The sequence below is a fragment of the Salvia splendens genome, chromosome 17 (genome assembly GCF_004379255.2).
Source record: "Salvia splendens isolate huo1 chromosome 17, SspV2, whole genome shotgun sequence".
In the NCBI taxonomy this organism is placed as follows: domain Eukaryota; kingdom Viridiplantae; phylum Streptophyta; class Magnoliopsida; order Lamiales; family Lamiaceae; genus Salvia; species Salvia splendens.
The window spans coordinates 6,738,732-6,747,344 of NC_056048.1; the positions used below are offsets into that span (position 1 = coordinate 6,738,732).

The 8,613-nt window shown below is 30.7% G+C and overlaps 1 pseudogene; it reads right to left on the minus strand.

Annotated features, from left to right (window-relative positions):
- Positions 1-4,663: 4,663 nt before the first annotated feature.
- On the minus strand, positions 4,664-8,613 carry LOC121774227 (annotated as a pseudogene).

Below are 8,613 nucleotides of genomic sequence, written 5' to 3' on the forward strand. Positions count from 1 at the left end.
TCTTGGGTCTTTTGTTTTAAGGAGTTAATTGTGAAGTATTAGAAGGCGACTTCAATATTAATGGTTAACCAACGGGTTGAGTGCACTCGAGAGGGGGCTTAGCCTAGACTAGCGGCTTTCCTAGTAATCCTAGAGACTTCAATTGGGTAATCGGAGTTGTTGAATTGGTTGCATTGTGTTCGTTGTAGTTGGATCCAATGCTCTACCTTGTTCTCTTATTTGAAACTTATCTTTTGTTGCGTGCTTTTAGCTTGTTTATGTTTAATTGTTTCCTAAAATCAAACCAAACTTTCCGAGTTGTCTAGATAGTAGTTAAAGTCGGTTCATGGTACTTGAGTTTGCACAATTTGTCTTTGTGGGATACGATACTCTTACTTGTTTTATACTACACAAGCCCCGTACACTTGCGGGTATTTCTCGTGTCTAAAATAATTCGAGTCACATACCGAATTTACGGTATGGTGGTTTCAGTAAGGTATATCGTACCTACCCACCCCTACATAAGATGTGTTTGGAAAGAAGTTTTAGATTTAGAAAATTGACTAGTTGAAATTTATTACATGAATAATAAATAAATTTTTTAAACTAGACCACTCTTGAAAAAATATATTAATTAATAAAAGCCAAATAGCAGTCAATATTATATATTGCTGAAATAATATTTAACCTAGGACTTGAATTAAATTAATTTTAGTTTAACTAGTGGCTTATACTATGACTCAAATCCAATCTTCCATAGATCTCTGATGTGGCACAAAATATACAACCCACATGCCAAGAAGTCAGAAGATATAACTCACCGTTATTCATGACTCAGGAAAATCAATCTCACTCTCTATAGATTGAGATTTTTGAGAATGAAGGTTTTCATCCCTAGGGTTCTTTTGTCCTCAATTCTTGTCCAGTCTTTGAGGTGTTGACGAGCTTTGGTCACACAAAGCACAAAGGTCAATTCCGAATTAATGGAACAGATTAGAAGATGGGTGATTGAGATCAAAATCTGAAATATAAGTCAACAGGTAATTGAATTCAATTCTTTGTATTCCTACGGTGTATTTGTTTAATTGATTGTCATGAATTCGATTAAATGCATGATTATGTGTTTATAAATTTGTTGTTCGAGCATGAAATCATTATATGCACGTTTAGATGTAAATCATATACAATCTATCTGAATAAATCTTTCCTGCTGCAAATCTAACAGGAATCCGATGAGCTGGCCCGGTGGATTGTGAAATTATGTGCAACTATTGTCCATATAAAAAAAATTATAATGTTCAATTTTATATGAAAGATATATATATATATATATATATATATATATATATATACCTATATATATATATATATATATAGGGTCTTGTTAGGTTGAGATTTTTTAGCTTAATTGAAAATTGAGATGCATTTTCAGCCACTCATTTTGAAATGTCAACTGCAAGTAGATTATGTCAACTAAGGGGTATTATCGTCATTTCATTTCAATAGCCAAAATATCAAATGTCAACAACCCGTATTAAAATGTCAACAACTAAAAAAAATTTAATTTTTTTAATTTTTTTAATTTTTTTTAATTTTTTTTAATTTTTTTAAATTTTTTTTAAATTTTCGCGCGATGTCAACTACTGAGACATTATGTCAACTACGATGTGTAGTCTGCACATCAAATGTCAATAGCTCTACACATCAAATGTCAACAGCTTATAATTGACATTATATATGTGTAGTTGACATGAATTGCATATGTAGTTGACATTATATGTGTGTAGTTGACATGAATTGTATATGTAGTTGACACATTACATGTGTGTAGTTGACATGAATTGTATATGTAGTTGAAAAAAAAAATAATAAATAAATAAAATAAATAAAAAATAAAAAATCGAAAAAAAAATAAAAAAAATATTTATTAAATAAAATATATGATGAAATTACAAATATGCCCTTTCATAATTAATTAATGTAAAAATATTTTCCATGTGGCAAATTTTAGACCACTCATTTAATAAAAATGAGTGGCTTATAATGCATCTCAATTCTCAATTAGGCTAAAAAATCTCAATTGATCACAACCCTATATATATATATGGTTTTGATCCATGCAAAACCATTCTTAATACAAAAATGCAGAACCAAGCATACAAAAGTCATTTTTAGGTCATTGTAAGCTTATTTTTACGTCATTATAGTAAGGATGACATGAAATGATCTTAACATGACCTCAAACCCAAAGTTTATAATATGACCTAAAACTGCTTTACAATGACCCTCCGTGTTTTTGTTTAATTATTGACCATTGGATTGTCAAATCTCATGGTCAGGATTTGGTCAGGATTTTGTATTGAGATCAAGTTTTGTATTGATCATTTTCCCATATATATATATATATATATATATATATATATATAGAGGGGTGCATTATAATGATAACCCCAATTTCCGTAATAACCCTATAACTAAATTTGGACCACACATTTTTAAAATCACGTGGTCTAGATTCAAACTTAGATTTACTTCATAAAAAAAAGCGCGGGGGTAAATATGTCATTTCGCTCATGATAAAATTTACGTATCCAAATTTCGCTCATTTAATTTCTGAATTTCGCTCATTTTATCATTTTATCAGTCAGTCAAAAGTATCATTTTATCAACTCAGAGTATCATTCTATCCGGAAAAACTATCATTCTATGCAATAAACCTAACATATATCATTTTATCATTTTATCAGTCAGTCAAAAGTATCATTTTATCAACTCAGAGTATCATTCTATCAAAACTATCATTCTATGAAATAAACCTATCATTTTATCACAAAGCAGTAAACGTATCATTTTATCAACTCAGAGTATCATTTTTATAAGGTTATTGTCATTTTATCCGCTTAGATTATCATTTTATCAGGTAAAAGTATCATTTTATTAAACAAAAATGTCATTTTATACACCAAAAATACCTATCATTCTATCGGCTGAAAGTATCATTCTACCCGGCAAAACTATCATTCTATTGGTGAAAGTATCATTCTAACTATCATTTTATGCACTAAACCTAACATTTATAGGCTAAAAGTATCATTTTATCAACTCAGAGTATCATTCTATCCAGAAAAACTATCATTCTATGCAATAAACCTAACATATATCATTTTATCATTTTATCAGTCAGTCAAAAGTATCATTTTATCAACTCAGAGTATCATTCTATCCGGCAAAACTATCATTCTATGCAATAAACCTATCATTTTATCAGTCAGTCAAAAGTATCATTTTATCAACTTAGAGTATCATTCTATCCTGCAAAACTATCATTTTATGCAATAAACCTAACATATATCATTTTATCATTTTATCAGTCAGTCAAAAGTATCATTTTATCAACTCAGGGTATCTTTCTATCCGGCAAAACTATCATTCTATGCAATAAACCTAGCATATATCATTTTATCATTTTACGTGATATTTGGCGCAATTCAGAAATTAAATGAGGGAAATGACATATTTACCCCGCGCTTTTTTTTATGAAGTAAATCTAAGTTTGAATGTCAACCACAAGATTAGAAAATGTGTGTGGTTCAGATTTGGTTATAGGGTTATTACGTGATTTAGGGGTTATCATATGATCCCAACTTATTTATATATATATAAACGATACTCCATTAATAATACAAAAGAGAATTTGTATAGAACTTTATTAAAGTGCTTCCATAAAATGGACATTTTTAAGTATGATTTATTTTATGTAGTTCATTTTTTGTAAAGCTTCAGCATAAGATCATTTCTTGATATAGTTTAATTCATAATATGATTTTTTTTATAAAAGTTTCCAACATGACCTATACTTTGATTTAATTTTTTATACTACCTCCGTCTTATAGTAGATGACACATTTGAATAATGTCACGAGATTTTAGTATATGTTGTTTTGTCACTTTGTGTATTAAGCGGAGAGAGAATATATTATATTTTTAATTAATATGAAAGAGAATTTTTGCAAAAAAATAAAATGTTACATCTTGTATTAAATACAGTAAAAAAGGAAAGTGTGACATCTATATCAAACAAAACAAAAAACAAAGGATTAACTTTGAGCACTGAGAAAAGTTTAATTATAATCGAATGTCAAGAAATTATCGATGTATTGACATATATAGCCAACAGGCCCGACACAAAGTCTATACTTCAATCGAAAGAATTTTGTTATTGAATGACTAGAAATTTTGTTATAGAATGACTAGAAATGTTTTCATGCGGTGGAACTACCAAATTAAAGTCTATGACTCAATGTATAAATTGTCTATTTCAAAGACCAATGTCTTAGATTTGGATCCGACAAACTCTATACGTCCGAGCATGTCACACTTGGGTTTTCGAGTGCAATTTATCGACGTAGAAATCGACAACACCAACAAAATTAGAGCGAAACTGGTTCCACAAGACTCAAATGGACCTATGGATATTTGAAATATGTGTAAATATACAATATGGGCTATATATAGAAACCACCAATTGCAGGAGTTTAATTAGTTGGGTTTCCAAATTTAAGGCCCATTTCAAAACATTATTTCCATAACACATAATGATGCTTATTACCATAATTTGAGAAACACCAAAGACATTCATACATATAAGTATAGTATAAATAAGTTGCATACAAATTAATGCTTTATTACATAGTGCCATTGATTATATGTTTTATCAGACCAGGAATATGAATTTCCTCAAAATACTTCTTCCACTCTATATTTCTTGCATCCACATCAAAGCTAACTCTTTCTTCTTTTGACATCTCTTCAATTAATTTCTGTGTGTTCCACGTGTCAAACCTGAACAATAATATCTTATAATCAAGAAATTCAGATCCAAATTAATCAAGAAATATTGGACATAGTATGAAAAATTTGTACCTTGCACTGAAAAACCCTATGAACTCATAGAGCTTGCAAAGTTTGCCAGCATATGCAGCTTTGGCTTTAGCTTGATTTTGGGATTTTAGATTCATCTTCTCCTCAGCCCTATTGATTGCATTTCTTGTGTATTCAGAGAAATCTTGGAAATTGTCAAAATATTTAATTCTTGAAATTTCTTGAGATGGGATAAGAGGAGATGAGTTGAAGTAGTGGAAAAGGTATTCAAAAAAATTAGAATATGATAGAGGATTTGTAGCACTAGATGCAACATGGTAAACCCTAGGTTGTGGATGTGGCCTATGCATGTTTCCCTCCTTGGCAATAGCTGCAATTGTTGTATTTGCTACCATATCTACGGGTATCTGATTGAGATAAAAAAAAATTAAATCTTAATGAAATTATTGACCAATAAATCAATTCTTAATTCCATTTAATATTCACTTGAACTTACAATATCCATGATCACTTGAGAGTCTCCAAAAAACCCTGGAAGTTGTCCTTTCCCATAAGCTATAATGACAGGATCGAACATCCTAAATTCAAATCATTAAAAATAATGAAAAATAAATATTGGAAATTTAAATAGGTAGGTAAATACCTGTTTCCTTGTATCCATCCAGGGAAAGGGTCTTTATAGGTACTCTCAATAACAGTAGGCCTTATAATAAGCAAAGGCACATCCCCTCTAATTTCATCAAGAGCCATTTCTCCCATAGCTTTAGTCATGTGATATGAATTATGCCATCCAAATATTGTTGCTCTGTTACATTATCATATCCAAATAGGTGAATGCTTATATCTCAATGATCAGAAATACATGAAGTTTAATGAGGTTTATTGAATATATGATGCCATTTCAATGGACGATACTGAAAACGTTATTCGTGTCGGAATGACCTGAAATTTGCAATAGACTTGCTAAACTAGCTGAGGAATCAAAGTCATCGCTATAGGCCATGCTGTATAAATAGCGGGTTTCGGTGTTTTGCCATTAATGTTTTATTATTAATAATAAATTTTTAATTCAAGAAACTGAGGTTTATGTGTATTATCTATGATTTCAATCATTCTTATGGCGTGTTTATATCTATAAATATAAGAATAATAAATTATATACCTATCTTGTGCAAGCCTTTTGAGATTTTTGGTGAGATCATGTTGGGTAGAGGAAGAAGATGATGCTTTGAGAATCAAGTTATTCTCCTCAATTATGTCAAGTACGGATGATTCATCACAATGTTCCTCCTTTCTTCCATTCCCTCCCACTATAAATGGATTTTCCATTATCAAACCTTCTTTTTTTCCGCTAACATACGCTGTCAGTTCAATTTTAAATTAACCTTTTGTTATAGAAAAAATAATAGAATTTAACCTCGAAGACTAGTCTATCACGAGAGAAAATTGCATACCGGTAGAAATATGGGCAAAGAGAGTGAGATTATTGCATGTCTTGGCAAACCTCATCAATCGTTTGGGGGCACTCATGTTCGCATCCACCAACAAGTCATACCTATTATCAAATATTACTCTAAAATAAGTAGGCATGTTTACTTTATTCCGTGTGTGTACTTTTTTCTTCATCTTTTAAAGCAATAGGCGTAGTTTCTACTTATACGCATCATAGATACATATCATTATTGATTTTTCTACATGTAGAATCCATATATAGATAATTAAGTAGAAATATATCAACTTTGGAAAATTAAACAAAAAGATGAAAATGAATCCTGTAATAATAGCACTTTCGAAGCCTTTTGTATTTTTGGTTATTTACAATATTTTTTAAATAAGTATAATTTATATTTTGTTTATTCAATTAAATTTGGATATAAATATTCAATAACATATATATTCTATATTTTTTTTATTCACTGCCATAATGAATAGTGGTGTATTTAATTTGAGATGAATAAAAAAGAAGTAATACTGTGTAAAACAATGCTATACTTATTGTTCTCATAGACCGAATTAAATCTATACCCTAACCCTAAAATGTAACTCAAAAATAAACCAAGTTAACTAACCTATCGTTCAATATTTACTTTTATAAAGAAAAAAGGTGATGGCTTATGCCTATATTACCAAAACTGTACGGGACTAATTTTGATATACGGACTAAAAATGAAAGAAAAAAAAAGATTATTAGTTGTGAACGGAAGGATGGATTATATAGAATGTTGTTCGTGTCAGTGGTGATGATCCCTCGGACAAGAAACCAGAAATGAACAAAATTAACAAACCTGTCGTTCAAGATTGTGGAAGCTGCGGTTGGATTATGACATCGACATCTTTCCTAACTCGAGCAATAGATTCGGAATCCATTCCCAGATTCGGTTCACAGATATTTCCGGCAATAGGTATCAGCTTCTCCCTTACCATGGCTTCGTAGGTATCCCCCAACTCTTCCTCCAGACTTTTGAATAAGTCCGATTTTGTTATCTAAACAAATTCATATGTATCATGTTAAATCTTGATTAGTTACATGCATTTTGAAATTGGTAAGAACTAATTAAGAACTCACTTCATTTTTTAATCTTGTTAATGCAGCCTCCTTGTCCTTTGCCTTGATCAGTAGGTAGATTTTACCCACAGACGTTGATCTTAATATCTTCTCCACCAGAACTGATTGAATAAAACATGTTTTTATATAAGATATGTGTTGTGTGTGTATATATAACATAAATACAGTATCAAATAATAAACTTTAATATTTTTGTATAACATATATATTAGGTTATATACTACAGTGTTTTGGCTCGACCAGTTGAACCATGTACCGATATCTTCACCGGTTCACTTATTGGTCTAGTTTTTTAAAACATTTACTTTTTCTCTCCAAAAAAATCTCAAAACTTTGAATTCTACATTAACTATTTATTATATTTTTTGCAAAACGAGCGTGAAAAGGAAATGGGACAACTTTACTATTTAACTATCTCAAAACATTGACTTTACTCTCTCTACTTTAACTATTTATTACTATTGTTTTTGTAAAACGAGTGTGAAAAGGGAAATGGGACAATCTTTCTAGGACGGAGGGAGTACTTTTTATTAAAAAAAATTCACAAAATATATATCAAATGAAATGATCTACGGACATCCTAATTGCATATGTTTGGATAAAGAAATTTGATGCTGTATTAAATATTGTGCGTTCATATATTTCGAAAATCGTTAAAGTATCAACATACTCCCTCCGTCTCACTCTAAGTGAACCATTTTTTCATTTGGGATGTCTCACTCTAAATGACGCATAAAAATAGAAACATCACTCTCTCTTACTTTACTCTCGCCACTTAACTCACAAACAACCCCACATAAAATCCTGTGCCGTAATAGAAATGTTCCACGTAGAGTGGGACGGAAGGAGTATATCAGTATATCACGTACAATATCACTAAAAAATACGTAAACCTTTTCCAAGAAGGCCAGTGGCACCTGTGAGAAGAATGTTCTTCCCATGGAAAAAAGGAAGGATCCCAATCCCAGTATCCGATGATGTTGCATTGTAATCTTGATGATGAAGCTCTGCCTCAAGAGGGTGAGAAGGAGAGTTGAAGTAGGTGTATCCATCATACACAACTTTTATTTTTCCACTTGACAAAAGCTTCTTATTTCCAAGCTCATTGATATTGGAAAAGGGGAAGTGATTATAGTTACTAGTTTTGGGGAACTTTACCAAAGGAAACTTGATATTGCTTAGCAACAT